This window comes from Rhinoderma darwinii, unplaced genomic scaffold (genome assembly GCF_050947455.1).
Source record: "Rhinoderma darwinii isolate aRhiDar2 unplaced genomic scaffold, aRhiDar2.hap1 Scaffold_67, whole genome shotgun sequence".
NCBI lineage: Eukaryota > Metazoa > Chordata > Amphibia > Anura > Rhinodermatidae > Rhinoderma > Rhinoderma darwinii.
In genome coordinates, this window is record NW_027464227.1 from 102195 (window position 1) to 128132 (window position 25938).

Here is a 25938-nt window from a genome sequence, read left to right on the forward strand (position 1 = left end):
ACTTCTCCCAGGTGCTTCAAATGCTCTTCATATGTCTTAGAGTAAACAATGACGTCATCTAGATACAAGAGGACCGTTTCAAAATTTTTATGGCCTAAACAGTACTCCATCAGTCTTTGAAATGTTCCTGGGACATTGCCCAGCCCAAAATGGCATACTGTTGAATTCGAACAAGCCCATTGATGTGGTAAAAGCTATCTTTTCTCGATCTTCAGGGGCCATTGGTACTTGCCAGTATCCACTTGTCAGGTCCAATGTGGAAAATAATGCGGCTGACCCTAGCGCTGTCAGTGACTCTTCGATTCTTGGTAAAGGGTAGGCATCCTTGTGGGTGATATTATTTAGCTTCCTATAATCAACACAGAAGCGAATGTTGCCGTCTTTCTTTCTAACCAACACCAGGGGGTGCAGCCCAGGGACTGTGACTATCCCGTATGACATGTGAATCTTTCTTGAATCAACTTCTTCACTGGTTGGTATAGAGACGGAGGTACTGGACGGTATCTTTCCCTTATTGGTGGGTGTGAACTAGTTGGGATGGTATGCTGGATGACATCCACTCTTCCAAATTCTATAGGGTGCTTGCTAAATGCTTGGTGATGTTCTTTGGCAATTTTCATGGCTCCATCTTTCCATTCATCTGGAGTGTCTTTGTCGCCAATATGTATTTCTTCCCACCATGGAGTATCAGGGATTTTATCAGGACAGACTTCTGTTTGGGTGGTATGTTGCGTGGCGGTGACCTCTAGGTTCAAGACGTCTTGAAAGGTAATTCTTGATAGCTTGGGGGAGATTCACATTTAAATGCTGACATTCTCGCTCAATGTGACCGCTTCTCCTACACTGCCTGCAAATGGGTCTTCCTTGGGAATCAAACTGGTAAGTGGGCCTTCTCCCAAAATTTCTATAACTGTCCCCACCGGGGCTGTAATGTTGCCTACCTCCCGGAGACCAGCGATCTGCATCTTGTCGGCGTTGCTGTTTAAGTTCTCTCAGCTCTCGGCACATTTCTGTCAGACCTTTAGCCAGTTCTGCAACCTGCACTTGCAACTCCTTTGCCACATCCCGCACCTGTGTCTGAGCACACTGCGTGACAATTTCCTTGACGCCAGACATTGGTGCTGCACCGCTGGGGTACTGTTCAGGGCGGGTTTGGACTTGGTTGGACTCTGATTCGGTCCCTAGGACTCTCATGGCCATCTCTTTAAAGTCTAGGAACGAGCTATCAGGGTTCTGCAGTGCCAAGGTTCTCAATTGCGTCTTTGTAGCTTCTTTCCTTGCTCCTTTAACGAATTGATCCCTCAGGGTTCTGTCTGTATACAGCACTTCATGTGGATCCACTTGTTTAATAGCATGCAACGCTTACTGCAAACTGAGGGCAAAATTACGTAACGACTCACCAGGCTTTTTGCTTCGTGCCAAAGAACCGCATCTTTAGTTCAGAGATAGTCCGGGTATCAAAGGTAGTGCTCAGCCTCTCAAAAATCCATTCCACTGTCCATTTTTCGGTGTGAGGCCAGGACTTCACCTCCCTCAAGGCTGCTCCTCCTAACTGACCGATCAGCATTTCCACTTTTTGCTCTGCGGTAACCGGGTACAGCCGGAACATGGCTTGCATCTTCTCCTTGAAGTCTCTCAGGCTGTTTGCATCTCCATTATAGTTGGGGAGCCAGGGCGCTCCAAAATAATACGGCATCGTTATCGGCGTTGTGTGCGCTGTGCTGTGCTGGGGGTCCCACTGCTGCCAGGCAGTTCACGATCTCCCTCCATTGACATCTTATCAGAGACCTTCCGGTCGTGCTGTCTTTACTTAACAACAGTGTGTCCCTGCAGATAATACGCAGCAAGAAAACAGTGCAGTCATCCACTTACTGTCACACACACAGAGCGATCTCACAGTCCTGTACTCTCCAAGCGAATCGCGGCTTACTTTACAAGATGGCTGCCGCAGGACCTCCTGTTTAAGGCCCACACCTCGTGGTACATCCTGTTCGTGACGCCAATTTGTGGTAACGCGGGCGCCGAGTCGCGGTGGGCGGGGCTCTCTGAGCTGAAGTTGGTATTCACACCCTTTGGTCACGGTGGCACACTTTCTCTCTCCCGCTCCTCGGGCCGCAGAACCAGTGAAATAAGTGGTGCTTGTGGGATACACTGTTCTCTGTCCCCTGGGATGTTATGTGGTGTACCCCGAAATAAGGATGTTCCAAGAGACAGGGTTCAATAAACTTTCACAGTAGTTTTACTGGGCACAATATGCTTGGTGGTTACTTCTGTTACAGAGGCAATGTCTTTAAGTAGTATAAACATATCACAGGGTATTGCAAATGGTGGTACCTGCTTCACCTCCCTGACTCTGTCTGTAATTCCTCCAAGTTTGCTCTGAGTTCTGCTCCACTTTCTTCTCTATACTGTGCTGGAAGGTGCGCTGCTGACTGTCCCAATCCAGTTGCACTATCACAGAGGAATGGTGTCCCTTCGGGATTCTAGGCTGTGTGCAAGCTCCTTGCTTTGCTCTAGGAACGCTCAGTAGTGTCCAAGCTCCTTGTCTGGCTTCTGTACCACATGCAACACACACTGACCTGCACTCCTTTCACTTCCACATGGCTGCTGCAGATCCTCTCACAGAATTCCTCTCAGTTCCACATGGCTGCTGCAGCATCTCACTGAATGCAACTTCAGACACCGACTTGTCTGCTCTCCTTTGCCTGCACGCTGCTGCACACTTCTCCACACTTCTGCACTCCTCTGCTCCACACTGCTGCACTCCTCTGCTCCACACTGCTGCACTCCTCTGCTCCACACGGCTGCACTCCTCTGCTCCACACTGCTGCACTCCTCTGCTCCACACGGCTGCACTCCTCTGCTCCACATGGCTGCACTCCTCTGCTCCACACTGCTGCTGTCCTCTGCTCCACACTGCTGCACTCCTCTGCTCCACACTGCTGCACTCCTCTGCTGCACACTGCTGCAATCAGTGAGGTTCGTTCCTGTGTCGCAGCTAGCTACACCCCTCCCCTCTTTCTGGAGAATGCATCTTAAGGTGAAACAGCCCATTTATGTTTCTGCTGAGTCATATAGGGAAGTGAATTCAGTACCAACCATGATTACAGAAGAAAGCACATTAAAACCTGCATACTAAAGCAACAGTAGAATGACCGTAAATAAACAGCAATTTTCCTGGGTATCACAATAGCTCCAAGGACTTCTCCTAGTCTATGTGTTAATGTTTGTTTGTCAGTGGTGTCTGACGTGTTTGGGTTATAATTTATGGTTCGTGCATTATTGATTTATTATTGTTTTTGTTAATAAATAATATGGATATTATTTAATTATGGTTTATTGAGTTTACTAACTTTTATATTTATTTCTTAATAAAATGGCTGCTGTGGCCACTTTATCCAAACCCTCGGAGTCGAGTCTTCTTGAGAGAAAGGTGTGGGTTATGAATGGGGAACAGATATATAGGTAAGTGTAATTTGCATACACATACATCACTCGACTTACCCCAAGTCATGCAAAATAAAGACACAAAACATTATAATTGGGTGTTAAATGGTCAAAACTTTTATTATATTATATGACCAAACCCAAAATGGCAAACCTCCGACTCACGAAGAGTCACCCTCCAGCACGCAGGAAAGGAAAAACCCCCTGTGGGGGAAACCTCTAGGGAAACCATGGCTGGAGGATTGCCCTTCCTCTGGGCTTAGAAGGTGCCAAAATAGAATTTGTAACAGAATTTGTACATTTTCTCAGATTTTCAAGGAAAGACATTACAATGAACGAACGAACGAACGAACGAACGAACGAACGACATAAGACACATAAATCGGCTGATCTGGTTGGCTAGGCGGATGTCTGTCTTCCTGGGCACACATTAAAATGAATGGGCGATGCTCGGTTGAGACGGGTCCTCCAGAGGGGTCCTCCAGATGCCTCCTTGTAGCACCTGTCTCCGCTCTGGCTAATAGGGGGGGATCTCCTGCTGGAAAACCCCCTCTATTACAGACAACCGGTATGAAGAGGATGGCATCACTGTGATGAAGAAGTGGTCTGGGGTGAAGGGTTTCCCTGCTAGAACCTACAAATTACATCAGGTCGGCATTGGTGGGGAAGTCAAGCTCAAGGTCCTCAGTCCCATCCAATATGGTGCTGAATGTGGCAGTAAAACCTTCTAATGTGGAATCTTCTTTATGTCATAAACATTTGTGTTTATGACATCAGCACATTCATCATCATTACTACAGGAGTTTCTTACCACTGCCGCCTCGTTCATTGTGACATCACCCACAGTGGTCTGAAGTGTTAACCCTTTAATGACTGGCAGTGTACTTACCACAGAGGCCATAAAGCTGAATAGAACATATCAATGGCCATAAAGGAAAAGGGATAAATCAGGGAGCATCTCCGCACAAGAACAATCCATGACAAAGAGTACTCCAGGATAAGATAACTTGCCTGCTTTCTCCAAAAACCAGCACCACACCTTTCCATAGGTTGTGTGTGGTATTACATCTCATTACCATTCACTTCAATGGAGCAAACCGGCAATACCAAATACAACCTGTGGATAGGTGTGGTGCTATTTTTGGAAGAAAGCAGCCATAATTTTCTAATTCTGCACAGCCCCTGTTAGAAATAGTTCAAAAAAAGGGGGAGAGAAGAAATTAAAAAAAGGGAAAAAGAGGAACTCTGAGGTAAAATAAATCAAACTGGACTGAAAGGAGTCTGCTGGAGGTGCCAGATGGAAAGACATATTTCTGCCATGGGGACCAGATTAGTTGAAAAACTATGCAGCTTATCTTCTAATGCAGCGTCACAAAAACAAATTATTTTGTAAAAAAATTAAAAAGTGTTTTTATTGTGCAAAACTAGAAAAACTTTTACATACATGTTGGTTCAGGACTCCTGGTGGTCCTCCATGAGCTTTACCCATGGAGTGTTTGGAGACATGTTGGAGCTGTGGGGGAATGGTAGGTCCACTTACTGACATCTGATGGGATTGTAGGCACATCGCACCATTTTGGTTGGCAATAAATGCTCTCTTTGAACATGCCCTCTCCGCTCCATTCCCTCCAGATCTATTTCTTTCCAGAAGAAGGTTCTCCTCCATTTATTCAGACTAGGTTGTGCCTAGACATTGGAAGTCTACAATTCCCCGGTACAAATCTAAATGTTTGGCCACATTCACTGATATTCAGAATCCAGCAACTCTGCCGATTGTTGAAGTAAAATCTCAGGCATTTTCTGAGTAGTTGACCGCTAACCCCCTCCACTCTGCTACCTCGCTGTAGTGCCCGACCATTCAAATTGTTTTCTTCTCTCTCTGTAATTGTCGTCTGTCTATTGCTTGTTGTTTTAACCTTTCTTATTGATAAAAGTACAGATTTGGTAAAGACGACGCTTACATTGTTTCCTAATTGTCTTTTGGTGAGCTGCATTTTTTTACATTTTGTACTGCTTTATGGTTTTAATAAAGATTGAGCAGAGTTACTGCAGTTAAGCGGTGATAAATATTCTTCTACGTTGTCACGGCGCGGGGTGTGGACCCACAGGGCCGTACCGCGTAGCGGGGTAGCAGCTGGCCAACAAGGTACAAAACCATGTCTATAGTTCTGAACGGGTACCTGAGGCAATGTAGACAGTGGCAGGGACACGACTTGACTTTCACAGCAGGTGACGTCGCGGATGCAGCGGGAAGACACGACTTGACTTTCACAGCAGGTGACGTCGCGGATGCAGCGGGAAGACATGACTTGACTTTCACAGCAGGTGACGATAGCACGGGATACAGGGTACAGGCAGCAGGAACGGGTAACACTGGGAACTGGAAAACACTGGGAGACTTTTAGCAAGACAAACTAGGGTATACAACAACGCTCAGGCAAGGAACCAGTGGGCAGTCCATTTTAAGTCCCATCATCAACAATCCCCAAAGGGTTTACTCTTTATGAGGATATACCAGCATCTCACTGAATACAACTTCAGACACTGACTTGTCTGCTCTCCTCTGCCTGCACGCTGCTGCACACTTCTCCTCACTTCTGCACTCCTCTCCTCCACACTGCTGCACTCCGCTGCTCCATACTGCTGCACTCCTCTGCTCCACACTGCTGCACTCCTCTGCTCCACACTGCTGCACTCCTCTGCTCCACACTGCTGCGCTCGGTGAAGTTCGTTCCTCTGTCTCAGCTAGCTACACCCCTCCTCTCTCTCTGGAGAATACATCTTAAGGTGAAACAGCCCATTTATGTTTCTGCTGAGTCATATAGGGAAGTAAATTCAGTACCAACCATGATTACAGAATAAAGCACATTAAAACCTGCATACTAAAGCAACAGTACAATTACAGTAAATAAACAGCAATTTTCCTGGGTATCACATACGTCCCCGGTAAAATCAGGGTCGTCCCCGACACTGTCTCTCCTGCAACGAAAATGGGACAAAAATATGCAATATAACATATTCACATATCAAAGGTAAACTGTGCATTATAACGGCAAATGTCCGTAGTGCATTCCTGAAAGGCAAAAATATTAAGGCAATACTGTAAAACGAGTGTCTCTCAATATATCCAGCAACAACGTCCATATGGCAAGACATCTTCTGCCGCCATTTGCAAGGCGCATGGTACAGCCGACAATCCTTGCGCTGCACTTCAATAGACTCAATAGAGATGTGGCGCAACGTGCGCAACTTGGGTTTCCAAATAAAGTCCAGGACAGTCTCTGGGTCTCAAAAATTAAATCAAGGTTGCATCAGCCAACTGGGGGGTTAAATGTAACTATAGGGCTCCATAGAAATAGTCTGTAGCATAGACATGTCTATTCAGTCACAGTATCGTTCAGGCATTTTACCTTTGGTGGTTCTCTCCGACCTTCTAGGAGGATCACAAGTAGTAGGGGGCTGAGAGTCAATTAGTTCACAGCAGCTCGGAACAACTTCTGGGTGGGACTCAATCGGCACACTTTGGCTAGGGACAACTTGTGGGACACCTAGTTGCATCCAAGGACCGAAAGGCCAGCCAAACGGGAACAAGTTACCTTCATTTTCCATGGGGGACTCCAGTCTTCCTTCAGAGAGTGTCTCATCTAGAATGGTTTCCTCTCTAGAATCCTTCAACAGGCAAAGTTTCAGCTGATTACGGTGTACCACCTTGGTACTCTCTACGTTTTCTTTTCCAATCTCGTAGATTTCTATTTCTGGATGAGGAATGGCTTTCACAGTGTACGGCCTTGGTTCCCAATAGTCATCTAGCTTGCTGGTTCTGTGGTTCTTCTTTAACCAGACTCTATCCCCAACTTTCAAAGGTTCGGCGTTGGCATTGCAATTATAGTCCTCCTCTTGTCTCTGACGTACGACTTTCATCCGGTTCTCAACCATTTCATTGGCTTCATTCAGGCGACGCTGATGGTCTGCTACCCAGTCTGTTCGTGGTAGTGGATTGATGGTATCGCTGACTTGAACTTCCATAGCGATATCAGACGGTAGTTTGCCTTGACGACCAAACATCAGGAAGTATGGAGTGTATCCGGTGGAACAATGGACTGTATTGTTGTACAAATAAGTTAGCTCTGGAATCAGAATGGGCCAATCCGCTCTTCGATGAGTAGGCACAGTTTTCAGCATTCCTATCAGTGTCTTGTTCATTCTTTCGCAGAGTCCATTGCATTGTGGATGGTACGCAGTTGTTCTTAACTTCTTACAGCCATAGAGGGTGCACAACTCTTGAAATAATTGTGACTCAAACGCAGACCCTTGGTCCGTCAAAATCTGTTTAGGATATCCACAAGGTAGAGCAAAGGTTTTCCAGAAGACTTCAGCTGTGGTATTGGCTGTCAAATCCCTCACGGGCATTGCTACAACAAACTTTGTGTAATGGTCAATGATGGTCAGAGCATGGGTGAACCCAGTTCTGCTTGGCTCCAGCTTCACATGGTCAAGTGCAACTAATTCCAGCGGCTTATGACTCACAATAGGATGTAGTGGTGCTTTCTGACCAGATTGCTCTCGTCGGCTCACTGCACAAGAAGTACATTCTCGACAGCATTTTTCAATGTCCTCTCTCATTCCAATCCAGAAGAACCGTCTTCTTATAGTGGCTTCAGTCTTTTGACACCCAAAATGACCAGACTGGTCGTGGTAAGCTTCGAGGACTATGCTGGCGTCCTGCCGGGGCACCACAATCTGATTCACACGTTCATAAGTGATTGGATCTAGAGTGCGTCTGTATAGCTGACCCTTCCCTATGAATAGCCGTTTTCTCTGCCTTAACAGCTTGACCAACTCTGGATCGGCATTGATACGCTGACTCCTGCTGAGTTTTCTGCCAGATTCAAGAAGGGTTTTTAAACTTTCCAAGACTCTGCTTTCTTTCTGGACCTGAGCCCAATGTACTTTCTCTGTTTGCAGATTAAGAGGCACTTGTTTAGATGGGGGCTGGGTTCCTCTCCTTGTTGTCATGGCATTTTGGTTGGCAAATTGTGCATAGAAAGCAGGCATTTCCACCTCTTCCAAATTCTTCTCATCTCTGTCCACTTCTTCTACTGTAGGCAGCCGGGACAGTGCATCTGCATTCACATTCGATTTTCCTGTTCTGTATTTGATGGTGAATTTGAAGTTGGCTAGTCGGGATGCCCATCTTTGCTCCAAAGCTCCCAGCCGAGCTGTGTTTAAAAGAGCCAGGGGGTTGTTGTAGGTAAAGACTACAAATGGAGTGGCAGTAAGGTAGTCCCGGAACTTCTCAGTAATGGCCCACACGAGTGCAAGGAATTCCAACTTAAACAAGCTGTAGTTATCATCGTTTCTTTCTGTACTTCTAAGGGCTTGACTTCCATAAGCTATCACCCTTTCTTTCTCATCCTGTACTTGGGAAAGCACAGCACCCAATCCTTTCTTGCTGGCATCTGAGTACAAATGGAAAGGACAGCTGTAGTCTGGGTAAGCCAACACGGGGGTTTCAATTAGCATCTGTTTGAGTTTAATAAAGGAGACCTCTTGAGCTTCAGACCAGAGTATAGGCACATTCTTCTGTAGCTTATGATTGGGTTGGCCTCGTAACAACTTCTGTAGGGGTGCTGCAATTTGGGCAAAGTACTTTATAAAGCGGCGGTAGTACCCCACAAATCCAAGGAAACTTTTTACCTCCTGAATGGTAGTAGGGGTCGGCCAATCTTTCACTGCAGCCACTTTGTCTGGATCTGGGATGACTCCTTCAGCGCTGACAACATGTCCCAGGTAATGCACCTTTGGCTTCAGCAAATGGCACTTTGACGGCTTGACTTTTAAACCGTACTTGATGAGGACATCCAACACTTCTCCCAGGTGCTTCAAATGCTCTTCATATGTCTTAGAGTAAACAATGACGTCATCTAGATACAAGAGGACCGTTTCAAAATTTTTATGGCCTAAACAGTACTCCATCAGTCTTTGAAATGTTCCTGGGACATTGCCCAGCCCAAAATGGCATACTGTTGAATTCGAACAAGCCCATTGATGTGGTAAAAGCTATCTTTTCTCGATCTTCAGGGGCCATTGGTACTTGCCAGTATCCACTTGTCAGGTCCAATGTGGAAAATAATGCGGCTGACCCTAGCGCTGTCAGTGACTCTTCGATTCTTGGTAAAGGGTAGGCATCCTTGTGGGTGATATTATTTAGCTTCCTATAATCAACACAGAAGCGAATGTTGCCGTCTTTCTTTCTAACCAACACCAGGGGGTGCAGCCCAGGGACTGTGACTATCCCGTATGACATTTGAATCTTTCTTGAATCAACTTCTTCACTGGTTGGTATAGAGACGGAGGTACTGGACGGTATCTTTCCCTTATTGGTGGGTGTGAACTAGTTGGGATGGTATGCTGGATGACATCCACTCTTCCAAATTCTATAGGGTGCTTGCTAAATGCTTGGTGATGTTCTTTGGCAATTTTCATGGCTCCATCTTTCCATTCATCTGGAGTGTCTTTGTCGCCAATATGTATTTCTTCCCACCATGGAGTATCAGGGATTTTATCAGGACAGACTTCTGTTTGGGTGGTATGTTGCGTGGCGGTGACCTCTAGGTTCAAGACGTCTTGAAAGGTAATTCTTGATAGCTTGGGGGAGATTCACATTTAAATGCTGACATTCTCGCTCAATGTGACCGCTTCTCCTACACTGCCTGCAAATGGGTCTTCCTTGGGAATCAAACTGGTAAGTGGGCCTTCTCCCAAAATTTCTATAACTGTCCCCACCGGGGCTGTAATGTTGCCTACCTCCCGGAGACCAGCGATCTGCATCTTGTCGGCGTTGCTGTTTAAGTTCTCTCAGCTCTCGGCACATTTCTGTCAGACCTTTAGCCAGTTCTGCAACCTGCACTTGCAACTCCTTTGCCACATCCCGCACCTGTGTCTGAGCACACTGCGTGACAATTTCCTTGACGCCAGACATTGGTGCTGCACCGCTGGGGTACTGTTCAGGGCGGGTTTGGACTTGGTTGGACTCTGATTCGGTCCCTAGGACTCTCATGGCCATCTCTTTAAAGTCTAGGAACGAGCTATCAGGGTTCTGCAGTGCCAAGGTTCTCAATTGCGTCTTTGTAGCTTCTTTCCTTGCTCCTTTAACGAATTGATCCCTCAGGGTTCTGTCTGTATACAGCACTTCATGTGGATCCACTTGTTTAATAGCATGCAACGCTTACTGCAAACTGAGGGCAAAATTACGTAACGACTCACCAGGCTTTTTGCTTCGTGCCAAAGAACCGCATCTTTAGTTCAGAGATAGTCCGGGTATCAAAGGTAGTGCTCAGCCTCTCAAAAATCCATTCCACTGTCCATTTTTCGGTGTGAGGCCAGGACTTCACCTCCCTCAAGGCTGCTCCTCCTAACTGACCGATCAGCATTTCCACTTTTTGCTCTGCGGTAACCGGGTACAGCCGGAACATGGCTTGCATCTTCTCCTTGAAGTCTCTCAGGCTGTTTGCATCTCCATTATAGTTGGGGAGCCAGGGCGCTCCAAAATAATACGGCATCGTTATCGGCGTTGTGTGCGCTGTGCTGTGCTGGGGGTCCCACTGCTGCCAGGCAGTTCACGATCTCCCTCCATTGACATCTTATCAGAGACCTTCCGGTCGTGCTGTCTTTACTTAACAACAGTGTGTCCCTGCAGATAATACGCAGCAAGAAAACAGTGCAGTCATCCACTTACTGTCACACACACAGAGCGATCTCACAGTCCTGTACTCTCCAAGCGAATCGCGGCTTACTTTACAAGATGGCTGCAGCAGGACCTCCTGTTTAAGGCCCACACCTCGTGGTACATCCTGTTCGTGACGCCAATTTGTGGTAACGCGGGCGCCGAGTCGCGGTGGGCGGGGCTCTCTGAGCTGAAGTTGGTATTCACACCCTTTGGTCACGGTGGCACACTTTCTCTCTCCCGCTCCTCGGGCTGCAGAACCAGTGAAATAAGTGGTGCTTGTGGGATACACTGTTCTCTGTCCCCTGGGATGTTATGTGGTGTACCCCGAAATAAGGATGTTCCAAGAGACAGGGTTCAATAAACTTTCACAGTAGTTTTACTGGGCACAATATGCTTGGTGGTTACTTCTGTTACAGAGGCAATGTCTTTAAGTAGTATAAACATATCACAGGGTATTGCAAATGGTGGTACCTGCTTCACCTCCCTGACTCTGTCTGTAATTCCTCCAAGTTTGCTCTGAGTTCTGCTCCACTTTCTTCTCTATACTGTGCTGGAAGGTGCGCTGCTGACTGTCCCAATCCAGTTGCACTATCACAGAGGAATGGTGTCCCTTCGGGATTCTAGGCTGTGTGCAAGCTCCTTGCTTTGCTCTAGGAACGCTCAGTAGTGTCCAAGCTCCTTGTCTGGCTTCTGTACCACATGCAACACACACTGACCTGCACTCCTTTCACTTCCACATGGCTGCTGCAGATCCTCTCACAGAATTCCTCTCAGTTCCACATGGCTGCTGCAGCATCTCACTGAATGCAACTTCAGACACCGACTTGTCTGCTCTCCTTTGCCTGCACGCTGCTGCACACTTCTCCACACTTCTGCACTCCTCTGCTCCACACTGCTGCACTCCTCTGCTCCACACTGCTGCACTCCTCTGCTCCACACGGCTGCACTCCTCTGCTCCACACTGCTGCACTCCTCTGCTCCACACGGCTGCACTCCTCTGCTCCACATGGCTGCACTCCTCTGCTCCACACTGCTGCTGTCCTCTGCTCCACACTGCTGCACTCCTCTGCTCCACACTGCTGCACTCCTCTGCTGCACACTGCTGCAATCAGTGAGGTTCGTTCCTGTGTCGCAGCTAGCTACACCCCTCCCCTCTTTCTGGAGAATGCATCTTAAGGTGAAACAGCCCATTTATGTTTCTGCTGAGTCATATAGGGAAGTGAATTCAGTACCAACCATGATTACAGAAGAAAGCACATTAAAACCTGCATACTAAAGCAACAGTAGAATGACCGTAAATAAACAGCAATTTTCCTGGGTATCACAATAGCTCCAAGGACTTCTCCTAGTCTATGTGTTAATGTTTGTTTGTCAGTGGTGTCTGACGTGTTTGGGTTATAATTTATGATTCGTGCATTATTGATTTATTATTGTTTTTGTTAATAAATAATATGGATATTATTTAATTATGGTTTATTGAGTTTACTAACTTTTATATTTATTTCTTAATAAAATGGCTGCTGTGGCCACTTTATCCAAACCCTCGGAGTCGAGTCTTCTTGAGAGAAAGGTGTGGGTTATGAATGGGGAACAGATATATAGGTAAGTGTAATTTGCATACACATACATCACTCGACTTACCCCAAGTCATGCAAAATAAAGACACAAAACATTATAATTGGGTGTTAAATGGTCAAAACTTTTATTATATTATATGACCAAACCCAAAATGGCAAACCTCCGACTCACGAAGAGTCACCCTCCAGCACGCAGGAAAGGAAAACCCCCCTGTGGGGGAAACCTCTAGGGAAACCATGGCTGGAGGATTGCCCTTCCTCTGGGCTTAGAAGGTGCCAAAATAGAATTTGTAACAGAATTTGTACATTTTCTCAGATTTTCAAGGAAAGACATTACAATGAACGAACGAACGAACGAACGAACGAACGAACGAACGAACGAACGAACAACATAAAACACATAAATCGGCTGATCTGGTTGGCTAGGCGGATGTCTGTCTTCCTGGGCACCCATTAAAATGAATGGGCGATGCTCGGTTGAGACGGGTCCTCCAGAGGGGTCCTCCAGATGCCTCCTTGTAGCACCTGTCTCCGCTCTGGCTAATAGGGGGGGATCTCCTGCTGGAAAACCCCCTCTATTACAGACAACCGGTATGAAGAGGATGGCATCACTGTGATGAAGAAGTGGTCTGGGGTGAAGGGTTTCCCTGCTAGAACCTACAAATTACATCAGGTCGGCATTGGTGGGGAAGTCAAGCTCAAGGTCCTCAGTCCCATCCAATATGGCGCTGAATGTGGCAGTAAAACCTTCTAATGTGGAATCGTCTTTATGTCATAAACATTTGTGTTTATGACATCAGCACATTCATCATCATTACTACAGGAGTTTCTTACCACTGCCGCCTCGTTCATTGTGACATCACCCACAGTGGTCTGAAGTGTTAACCCTTTAATGACTGGCAGTGTACTTACCACAGAGGCCATAAAGCTGAATAGAACATATCAATGGCCATAAAGGAAAAGGGATAAATCAGGGAGCATCTCCGCACAAGAACAATCCATGACAAAGAGTACTCCAGGATAAGATAACTTGCCTGCTTTCTCCAAAAACCAGCACCACACCTTTCCATAGGTTGTGTGTGGTATTACATCTCATTACCATTCACTTCAATGGAGCAAACCTGCAATACCAAATACAACCTGTGGATAGGTGTGGTGCTATTTTTGGAAGAAAGCAGCCATAATTTTCTAATTCTGCACAGCCCCTGTTAGAAATAGTTCAAAAAAAGGGGGAGAGAAGAAATTAAAAAAAGGGAAAAAGAGGAACTCTGAGGTAAAATAAATCAAACTGGACTGAAAGGAGTCTGCTGGAGGTGCCAGATGGAAAGACATATTTCTGCCATGGGGACCAGATTAGTTGAAAAACTATGCAGCTTATCTTCTAATGCAGCGTCACAAAAACAAATTATTTTGTAAAAAAATTAAAAAGTGTTTTTATTGTGCAAAACTAGAAAAACTTTTACATACATGTTGGTTCAGGACTCCTGGTGGTCCTCCATGAGCTTTACCCATGGAGTGTTTGGAGACATGTTGGAGCTGTGGGGGAATGGTAGGTACGCTTACTGACATCTGATGGGATTGTAGGCACATCGCACCATTTTGGTTGGCAATAAATGCTCTCTTTGAACATGCCCTCTCCGCTCCATTCCCTCCAGATCTATTTCTTTCCAGAAGAAGGTTCTCCTCCATTTATTCAGACTAGGTTGTGCCTAGACATTGGAAGTCTACAATTCCCCGGTACAAATCTAAATGTTTGGCCACATTCACTGATATTCAGAATCCAGCAACTCTGCCGATTGTTGAAGTAAAATCTCAGGCATTTTCTGAGTAGTTGACCGCTAACCCCCTCCACTCTGCTACTTCGCTGTATTGCCCGACCATTCAAATTGTTTTCTTCTCTCTCTGTAATTCTCGTCTGTCTATTGCTTGTTGTTTTAACCTTTCTCATTGATAAAAGTACAGATTTGGTAAAGACGACGCTTACATTGTTTCCTAATTGTCTTTTGGTGAGCTGCATTTTTTTTTTACATTTTGTACTGCTTTATGGTTTTAATAAAGATTGAGCAGAGTTACTGCAGTTAAGCGGTGATAAATATTCTTCTACGTTGTCACGGCGCGGGGTGTGGACCCACAGGGCCGTACCGCGTAGCGGGGTAGCAGCTGGCCAACAAGGTACAAAACCATGTCTATAGTTCTGAACGGGTACCTGAGGCAATGTAGACAGTGGCAGGGACACGACTTGACTTTCACAGCAGGTGACGTCGCGGATGCAGCGGGAAGACATGACTTGACTTTCACAGCAGGTGACGATAGCACGGGATACAGGGTACAAGCAGGAGGAACGGGTAACACTGGGAACTGGAAAACACTGGGAGACCTTTAGCAAGACAAACTAGGGTATACAACAACGCTCAGGCAAGGAACCAGTGGGCAGTCCATTTTAAGTCCCATCATTAACAATCCCCAAAGGGTTTACTCTTTATGAGGATATACCAGCTACATGAAGACTGGATTGGTGGAGATAGAAATAAACTATTACTCCAAAAAGAAACCATGTGGATATACACCCTGGGGACTTTATCCCCTAGGGGGCTAAATAATGAGATCAAATGTAACATGTTCCTCTGAAATTATTGGGCTTATGTATCTGTTATGGATTCTTCTTTCTCCCCCCTTTCTCCGAGGTTCTTTTTCTTTCTTGGATCCCTGCTCAGGACAGTGGGGACTCGGTCGATGGTCATTTTTTGGCCCTTGACCTACTCCCTGCCGACCTGCCCGGTCCCCTTTTGCGATCATTACGTAGTATACTGTATCTCTTTCTTGGTTCTTTCCTGGACTTTGTATGGGTGGGTTCGATATCCGCTCGGTGGGCTGTTTACCAGCAGCTGAGTGGTCTTGCACTCACTCATCCTTATCCATACTATAGAAATAACCTTATTTATATTCTGAAACTGTAAAGATGGAGATACACTCTTTACCTCCTAATGACCTTATTCATACATTGAAATGGAGGGAATAAAAATGTTCACTCTTGAGCATATTCAATTGATGGATTTATACATATATGGAAATGGAGAGAAAAGAGATCCTCTTCCCTATAGCCGGCTCATAATGTGTATCTGCCCCCTTCTTTTTTCAGATGTATTAACCATCTCAGGACACATCTCCATCTCTCACTTACAATATTATTCTTTGGATCTAGTTGATGTCTGACCAATTTGTGACACTCTGTTTAATATATATCTCTGTGAGCTATAAAGGAAACAGAATATCGCTACTCGCAATATGTTTGGGATTTTTTTGTTTCTTTCTTTATTGCCTCTTTCTCATATTTTTTCTTTCCCTCCCCTTTTTTTTTTGTTTTCTTTTTCTTATTTTTTCTTTTTCTTGTTTCTTTATTTCTTTATTTATCTTTTTATTATTTTTCAGGGCGAGCGATTCCTCTCTCTCCAGGATAATGACATTAGCATCTTAATTAAAGTCATTAATGAGGACCTAATTTTTGGTCGTATCTGCTTTTGGCAATCCTGGTAATATTTTCGAATGAAATTATTCTTTATTATGATTACCTTTCTAAAAATGGTTTAAGATGTATTGTACATTTGTTTAATCTGTACTTGCAGTTTATTCCCAATATTCTACTGCATGTAAACGATCGAGTTATTGAAATTGACAATGTATCTTTAAATGCCTGTGCTATATAAGCAGGTACTATCGTGAACATGATTTCCTGTCTCTGATGAAGTCCCAGCTGGGATGAAACGCGTAAGACGTATGCACGGTGGTGAGAGACGTCATCACACCGTTTTCCTCAGGCGTGGTTACCTGTAAACTCCATGCCTCAAACCACGCTTGGTTTGTTACCTACTACCTTGGCTGGTATCTCCTTATTGGGTCCCTGGACTTGAGATTCTTAACCTCTACTACTTATGAGGTATGAGACATAACATCTAGAGCAGGGTTCTCAAGCACGCGGCCCCTGGGGCTGTCATCTGCGGCCCGCGGGATACAGAGCCGCTAGTATCGGCTCTGCTCGAGACTCTGGAATTCCCTGACATCGCTGTCCACATATGAACAGCGATGTCTGGGGCTTCCCCAGAGCCGGAGTCCCGAGCAGAGCGCTGGTGTCGGCTCTGCTACGGGACTCTGTGGAATTCCCTGACATCGCTGCCCATATATGGACAGTGTGTGAGGGTCTTGCCCAGAGCGGAGCAGAGCGCTGGTGTCGGCTCTGTTCCGGGACTCTGTGGAATTCCCTGACATCGCTGTCCACATATGAACAGCGATGTCTGGGGCTTCCCCAGAGCCGGAGTTCCGAGCAGAGTGCTGGTGTCGGCTCTGCTCCGGGACTCTGTGGAATTCCCTGACATCGCTGTCCACATATGAACAGCGATGTCTGGGGCTTCCCCAGAGCCGGAGTCCCGAGCAGAGCGCTGGTGTCGGCTCTGCTCCGGGACTCTGGGGAAGCCTCTGACATCGCTGTCCATACATCAACAATGATGTCAGGGGCTTCCCCAGAGCAGGAGTCCCAGTGATGTCAGGAGCACAGCTGGAGTCCCAGGAAGAGCCAACTAGCGCTCTGCCTGGGACTCCAGCTCTGGGCAAGCCCCTGACATCACTGGGGCAGCCTCTACAGAGGGCACTGGGGCAGCCTCTACGGAGGGCACTGTGGAAGCCTCTACAGAGGGCACTGTGGCAGCCTCTACAGAGGGCACTGTGGCAGCCTCTACAGAGGGCACTGTGGCAGCCTCTACAGAGGGCACTGTGGCAGCCTCTACAGAGGGCACTGTGGCAGCCTGTACAGAGGGCACTATGGCAGCCTCTACAGAGGGCACTGTGGCAGCCTCTACAGAGGGCACTGTGGCAGCCTCTACAGAGGGTACTGTGGCAGCCTCTACAGAGGGCACTGTGGCAGCCTCTACAGAGGGCACTGTGGCAGCCTCTACAGAGGGCTCTGTGGCAGCCTCTGCAGAGGGCACTGTGGCAGCCTCTACAGAGGGCACTGTGGCAGCCTCTACAGAGGGCACAGTGGCAGCCTCTACAGAGGGCACTGTGGCGTTATCTACAAGTGGGTGTGTGGCAGTATCTGAAGAGGACACTGGCATTATCTAGGGGTGTGTTGCATTATCTACAGAGGGCACTGTGGCAGCCTCTACAGAGGGCACTGCGGCCTTATCTACAGAGGGCACTGCGGCCTTATCTACAGAGGGCACTGCGGCCTTATCTACAGAGGGCACTGCGGCCTTATCTACAGAGGGCACTGCGGCCTTATCTACAGAGGGCACTGCGGCCTTATCTACAGAGGGCACTGCGGCCTTATCTACAGAGGGCACTGCGGCCTTATCTACAGAGGGCACTCCGGCCTTATCTACCGAGGGCACTGCGGCCTTATCTACCGAGGGCACTGGGGCCTTATCTACCGAGGGCACTGCGGCCTTATCTACCGAGGGCACTGCGGCCTTATCTACCGAGAACACTGCGGCAGCATCTACCGAGGGCACTGCGGCAGCATCCACAGAGGGCACTGCGGCACTATCTAAAAAGGGGCTGCCCAATCGTGACATGTGTGCTAACAGCCGCCGGACTGCATTTAGCGACACTTAAACTGGAAAGCTGGATTGTTGAAATAAGCACGTGGAGAAATATCTCAAATTTTAAACCTAGCGCTATTATTCTAGTAATGTAGTATTATTATTCTAGTAATATAGTGTTATAGTAGTTAAAATAACTAATTGATTAACAATAATTTTGTATTGTATCAAATTTGAAAGTAATGCGGCCCGTCAACTTCCTATTTTTTCTATATGCGGCCCACTTACCCGGCCGAGTTTGAGACCCCTGATCTAGAGGATATCAATTGGCTGTTTCAAACTTGAAGCAAGAACTTTGCATGCACGCTACAACAACCCTTAAATTCACCTGTACCCGGGAATTAATCCATCCTGTTACGGACAAGGAAGCAAGGGAGAAATCCACTCTGTGTATAATCAGGAATCCGCCTGCTTGAAGGAATCGAAGTGACCAAGAATACGATTCTAAGGTCAGATACATGTGGCTGTTAAGTTGCACTGAAACTTCAAGAATGATAAAGACCATCTATGGACTGATGTACACACAATAGATGAGTATGCGGAAAATCATTGTGGATCATTTATATTCTCTTTGCTCACTCTACTTTACCGTACTTATATTGGTTCCTGGATGTGCTTAACAATTTTGCCGTTCTGACAGGTTTGAATTGACTGTCCCTCCTAGGCTGTAACTTGTTATATGTACCTTGCCGATATATCTTTTTGTATCTCATTTAGCATATTTATGCTTATATCGATATATACCCATAATTATCCCTGGCCAGGTAGTTTTTAAATTGTATTCTATTATTGTATATGAATTTTGTGGGAATTTGTTTGCTACTTTTCCCTTTTTTCTATGAATTAAACTAATTTTATATCACAATATCTATAGATATATTTATTTTTTATATATCAATATCTGAATTCTCTTACCCAGATGAGTGCTTGTTTTGTCCTGGATAGTTTTTTGGTTCATTGTTTTTGGTTTAGTTACTAGGACGGCACCGTGTGGCCCCCCAACCACAATATTCTGGGATTCTGGATATTCTCTTCTATTTTTTGTCCCCTTATTATAGTCCAGCAGCCATTTGGGCTGATAATTGATGTAAGGCAGCTTGATGCATACTGGCCCTTTAAGGCCGTGCACGCGTGGGCGCCCTGCGGTACACAGTCCAAGGACCCGGAAGAGAGTGCCGGCGTCTCCCTGGAGGGAGTACACGCCGAGAAGAGAAGCGTCCATGGCCGGGATCGTCAAGAGGTAAGTCAGAACGACGACCCCCGGCCATGGACGTAACATACGTCCTGCTCCTGAGGTGACCTCAGGGAGGACAGAAAAATCCCATGGAACAGAAGAGACTGGGGTGGTGGACATTGTTAGGTAAAGGTTAAGTTATAGACTTACCATCAGGGGTGCTCAGGGATATGCCGCTAATCCCTAAGTCAAGACCAGCTAAGAGGTCAAGGCTTCCTGAGCCCTGCTCACACCATAGTCAGGAGCCCCCCAGCTTGACTGTGTCTGATTTGGGACAGGTAGTGGCTCAATTACTGGCTGGTGTTAGAGAGGCTTTGGTGCAGCGTGAGGTCCCACCACCTGTGGTCCCCGTTGCTCCTTCTCCTGTGGCGGCGTGGTACGGTTCGGTATCTGGGGCTGTTGCGCTAGGTTCTAAAGTCAGTGGAGTTTTGCCATAGCAGTTTCATCTGGGGCCAGTGTGAGGAATGGGGGGAACCACTTTGTCTATTTTGCTGCAGGTGGAGAGAGACTTTTTCTGGGACTTTTTCTGTTATTTGCCCCTTGTCCTGAGCTCAGGTGGTTTTTTAATTCAAATGAGACAAGCAGCCGATCAAACTGGGAAACCAGTGAACCAGTCCAAACCAGTGTAGAAGTGTCTGAAAATAATCCTCTCCACTGTCACCTTCAGACTGTCCGACCACAATGGTGAGGCTATGCGTAGCAGCCGCAAGTGGGCATGGATTACAAATTGATAGTTGATGTGTTTATGTTTCTTTTGATGTGTTTTTATTTAGAAATTTAGCACCAAGCGCGCCGCCTATGTAAACATGTATGCCGCCTATGTAAACATGTATGTGCATACCATTTTAGTGCTTTGCTGCCATCTAGTGATCAAACTGCATAGAAAGTTTGTGTAGTGCTGTTGTGCTATGTGTGCAGGGCCTGTGATCACATGACCAGAGAGGCAAATTCTCAAGTTCGTGCAGGTGCTGCACAGCTACTCAAGTAGGGGAGAAGCTGAATCTTTATTTAACAGGAGTTTAGCACCATATTTAAATATGCAATATTTTAAAAACAAATCGCCATCTTAAAGTCGTCAAGCTGCATATTATGAGAGGAAAATGACTGTTATGCTATGTCGTTGATATATACATTGTGTAGTAAGTGTTATTCCTCTTAAGTAAACATATAACAGATCATTCCTCCAATTAAAGAGGCTCTGTCACCAGATTTTGCAACCCCTATCTGCTATTGCAGCAGATAGGCGCTGCAATGTAGATTACAGTAACGTTTTTATTTTTAAAAAACGAGTATTTTTGGCCAAGTTATGACCATTTTTGTAGTTATGCAAATGAGGCTTGCAAAAGTCCAAGTGGGTGTGTTTAAAAGTAAAAGTCCAAGTGGGCGTGTATTATGTGCGTACATCGGGGCGTTTTTAATACTTTCACTAGCTGGGCGCTCTGAAGAGAAGTAACATCCTCTTCTCTTCAGAACGCCCAGCTTCTGACAGTGCAGATCTGTGACGTCACTCACAGGTCCTGCATCGTGACGGCCACATCGGCACCAGAGGCTACAGTTGATTCTGCAGCAGCATCAGCGTTTGCAGGTAAGATCGATCGTTCTGAAGAGAAGAGGATGATACTTCTCTTCAGAGCGCCCAGCTAGTAAAAGTATTAAAAACGCCCAGATGTAACACACATAATACACGCCCACTTGGACTTTTACTTTTAAACACACCCACTTGGACTTTTGCAAGCCTCATTTGCATAACTACAAAAATGGTCATAACTTGACCAAAAATGCTCGTTTTTTAAAAATAAAAACGTTACTGTAATCTACATTGCAGCGCCTATCTGCTGCAATAGCAGATAGGGGTTGCAAAATCTGGTGACAGAGCCTCTTTAAGACCCTTCGGGAATCTTGTATGAAGCTGCAGATCGCAGAACGCCTCCCTATTCAGGAAGTGTCTTCTCCAATATCCACCCGTCTTTAGTTTCTTCACTACTTCAAGGCCATAAAAACATTGGGGGGAATTTATTAAGATGGCATTTCATATGCCTGTCTTAATATAAAGAAAGTTGGAGTAAGATGCAACACATTTATTAAATGTGTCACATCTTTCGGCCATTCGTGCGCCACAATCGTTATGCAGCGACCGCGGCCATGCTCCATCCATTCCCCCTACCCATCGGACATAATGTAAAATAAAAAATAAGTATAATCTTTTCTCCGCTTCTCTTCTTCCCCCTTGATCCCCTAAGGCTCCCTGCTGCCCATACAATGCACTGACACCGAGCAGCGTCAGGTTCTTTATATGTGACACAGCACTCAACGTCATCATTGCACTGTATGAGCCGCAGGCTGCGGAGAGAACATGAGGGGACCAGAAGAGGAGTGGTGAGGTGAGCATTCATTTTTTATTTAATTGTCCGATAGAGGGGACGGAGAGGAGCCTGGCATGGGCCTCTACCTTGCTACGCTCCACATAGTGACATTTTTGCCAATTATTAGCAGGCATAGATTTCGACTATAGTTTACGCCAGGTCTAAATTATTATAAATTTGTTGGGGTGCTGTCACCCTGCCAGCTTTTGGAAAGCCCTCTTTTAGAAAACTGGCGTAGAAAGGTTAATACATTTCCCCATAAGCTTTAAAAATTACCATTATGTGTTTCTAAGAAGTGTTTTTCTGCATCGGGAGGCATTAGTGTTTTTTTGTTTTTGTATCTGAAATGTGTTCTACAATGCGCGTTTTGAACTTTCTAATCGTGCGCCCTACAGATGTAGCCGGCTTTATCTTGACTTTCAACGCATTAAATACACAGTGGCAGTGTTTTTTCAATGACTTTTTAATGACTTTTGTTGTGTGATATCACGCTGCAGCAAGTTATCCGAGTCAAGATAAAGATGGCTACATCCGTACATACACGCGATCACATTGTTTGCATTTAATGGCATAAATGACATGATGCTTAGTACAATTTTTATAAACGCATCGATATCGTAAGTACTTTTTAAAAAATAAAAACTTTTTGGGAAAGTCAAGTTATGTTGTTAGTGACACTGTAGAAAAGACTTGGTGACATCATGTAACCATACCTCCCAACCGTCCCGGATTCAGCGGTATGTCCCGCTGTCAAAATAATTCTAAAGCAGGGAACCATCAGCTCCCTGCTTCAGAATTGGTTCATAGCGGAGGAGCAGAGGGAGCTCCTCCGCTCGCCGAGGGCTCCCCGGGCACAGTGCAACTTTGCGGGTGGATTGAGTATCCGACTCACCAGCCACAGCCGCGCTTGTAGCTTTCATGTGCTTAATTATTGTGGGAAAGCTACAAGCGGGGCTGTGACTGGTGAGTCTCACAGTCACTCCCAGTGCATGCGGCAGCAGCGGCAGCCAGTCTGACTGTGAGTTTCTGACCAGTCACCACCCATACGCAGCAGACAGATAGTGCCGGCAGGATGGACTGACAAAGTGCCTGTCAATATGAATGAACCCTCAACTACAACTGTTTTGCAGGTATTAAATATAATGGCTTTTATAGTGTAGTGGTCAACTTGGCTGCCTTACGTTAGGAAGGTTGCTGGTTCAAAGCTCAGTAGGTTTTTTAATATTATTAATATCTTAATTGTTTTAGCCTAAGTTCACGCTAGCATTAATATACGTTTACCTCTCTTCCGTCAGAGGAAGAGAGGATCGATATGTTACACGAAACCATTGGCAATGTTTCCATCACCATTGATATCAATGGTGACGGAAACGGAAATTGTGGTTTCCATTTGACTTTCCATTGCGGGGTTCACCCGACGGAAACCTCCGACGGAACCCCGGAACGGAAAGCCAACGCTGATGTGAACAGGCCCTAAGGCTTCTTTCACACTAGCGTTTCTATATGTTTACCTCTCTTCCGTCAGAGGAAGAGAGGATTGATATGTTAAACGGAAAGCAACGGTTCCATTAGAATTACCATTGCTTTCAATGTTAATTCTTTTGTATCAGTTGCTTTCCGTTTGTCTCCGTTCGCTAGGTTTCCATTCTTTTGAACGGAAATAAAAGTTTGTCAGACTGCACTTTTGTTTCCTTTAAAAAAACGGAAACTTAGAGAACGGAGACAAACGGAAATCAACTGATATAAAAGAATTACCATTAAAAGCAATGGTAATTCTAATGGAACCGTTGCTTTCCGTTTAACATATCGATCCTCTCTTCCTCTGACGGAAGAGAGGTAAACGTATAGAAACGCTAGTGTGAAAGAAGCCTTAGGGCCTGTTCACATCAGCGTTGGCTTTCCGTTCCGGGGTTCCATCGGAGGTTTCCGTCGGGTGAACCCCGCAATGGAAAGTCAAACGGAAACCACAGTTTCCATTTCCGTCACCATTGATATCGATAGTGATGGAAACATTGCTAATGGTTTCCGTTCGTCACAATTATGGCAGGTTTCGGTTTTTCCAACGGAATCAATAGCGCAGTCAACTGAAACGTAAGCTGTAATTTCAGTTTGACTTTCCGTTGCGGGGTTCACCCGACTGAAACCTCTGACGGACCCCGGAATGGAAAGCCAATACAGATGTGAACAGGTTGTGCCCGTACTCTTCTTCCTATTATCCCACTCGTGTGATCACTTATAAAAGGTGTTAGTTATGCTCTTTATTATCACTGAGGCCCCATGCACACGACCGTTCCCGTGATTACGCCCACGCACGGCTGCGGACAGTCATCCGCATTTGCGGACCATGTTCCCATAATAAAGTATAGGACCATGGCCCATAAAATAAAAAAAATAGGACATGTCCTATTTTTTACGGAAGGTTTCTATGGCCATAGAAAGGAATGGGTCCGTAATTACGGACGAAATCTACGGTCGTGAGCATGGGGCCTTAATCTTGATTTTGTAATGTGTCCGTAAAACTTTTGGTCTGTTCATGATTTTTAGCTCAGTAGTCCAGAAATTTCTGAAGTGGAGGTTGGCAACGATGCTGGGGAGTCATCGGCGAGCGGAGGAGCTCCCTCCGCTCTGAACTAATTCTAAGGCTGGATTTACACGAGCGTGTGCGTTTTGCGCACGCAAAAAACGCTGCGTTTTGCGCGCGCAAAAGGCATTTGACAGCTACGTGTGTCATCCGTGTATGATGCGCGGCTGCGTGATTTTCACGCAGCCGCAATCATAGAGATGAGGTAGTCGACGCCCGTCACTGTCCAAGGTGCTGAAAAAGCTAACTGATCGGCAGTAACTCTTTCAGCACCCTCGACAGTGAATGCCGATCACAATATACACCAACCTGTGAATAAAAAAAGACGTTCAAACTTACCATGAACTGCCTGCTTCCTCCAGTCCGGTCTCCCGGCCGTTGCCTTGGTGACGCGTCCCTCTCTTGTCATCCGGCCCCACCTCCCAGGATGACGCGGCAGGCCATGAGACCGCTGCAGCCTGTGATTGGCTGCAGGCTGTGCTTGGCCTGTGATTGGCTGCAGCTGTCACTTATCCTGAATTGTCATCCCGGGAGGTCCGACTGGAGGAAGGAGCCGGGACTTATCGGTAAGTCCGAACTTCTGTTATTTTTTACACGTATATGTATATTGTGATCGAAAGTCACTGTCCATGGTGCTGAAACAGTTTAAGTCTTTGAGCACCGTGGGCAGTGACTGTCTCCTGACGTCGCGTACCCGAACATTTTTTGCCGGGTTCGGTCAAAACGAGTTCGGCCGAACCTGGTGAAGTTCGGTGCGCTCATCTCTAATTTGACACTCCGTTTGGATGTTTGTAACCAGAAAAGCACGTGGTGCTTTTCTGTTTACATTCATCCTTTTGACAGCTCTTGCGTGATTTTCGCGCATGCAACGCAGGACCGTCCGTGTGGCATGCGTTGTTTTCACGCACCCATTGAAGTCAATGGGTGCGTGTTGCGTGAAAAACGCAAGAATATAGAACAGGTCGTGAGTTTTACGCAACGCACTCACGCAGCGCAAAATTCACGCATCGTCTAAACAGCCCCATAGACTATTATAGGTGCGTACGACACGCGTGAAAAGCACGCGCGTCGAAAGCGCGTATAATACGCTCGTGTAAATGAGGCCTCAAGCAGGGAGCTGATAGTTTCCTGCTTCAGAATTAGTGGCTACTCCTTGAGCAGAATCCCCGTTGCCAATGATCAGTTGCCGATTGACATTAGTGGCTCCTCCTGGAGCGGAATCCCTGGCCAGACTCGGCAACGGGGGTTCGCTCAAGGAGTATCCATATATGGACAGTAACATCAGGGCTTTTCTCTAGGAGCTGAATCCCCGGCCTATGCTCTGGCTGGGGATTCCGCTTCTAGAGGTAGTCGCAATGGCGCTGTCTACCTTTCTACAGGGTGGTGGCACTATCAACATGGAAACTGTGGCACTAT